The sequence below is a fragment of the Microtus ochrogaster genome, chromosome X, assembly GCF_000317375.1.
Source record: "Microtus ochrogaster isolate Prairie Vole_2 chromosome X, MicOch1.0, whole genome shotgun sequence".
In the NCBI taxonomy this organism is placed as follows: Eukaryota; Metazoa; Chordata; class Mammalia; order Rodentia; family Cricetidae; genus Microtus; species Microtus ochrogaster.
In genome coordinates this window covers 7113430-7113798 of record NC_022026.1, presented here as the reverse complement: position 1 = coordinate 7113798, position 369 = coordinate 7113430, and positions in this window count along the sequence as shown.

Sequence of the window (369 nt, the reverse complement as noted above, 5' to 3'; positions counted from 1 at the left end):
AAATGGAGCTCTATAAAGGCACTAAGGATGATGCTTAAAGAATGCAAATCTATGCAATTTCATTATTTTTTGTCATGTTTTCCTAATAACTCAACTGCATTCTCACACTGCTGTATGAGAGTGCTTTTCAGCAGTTAATTCTGTAGTGATTACAGATATTAACCATTCAGCACACTGAAGAACTATCACAATGAAGGGTCAAATGTGAGATACAATTAGAAGATACTGTATATAAAATCTAGCAATGTTTTTTTACAAGTCATATGGAATGGAACCAATAGACAAGTAGGAAAAGCCAGGGATGCTTGCATAAAAGGAAAAACTCCCCTGCTCCCATATCCACCCTTCCTTTATCCCAAACATCCCATT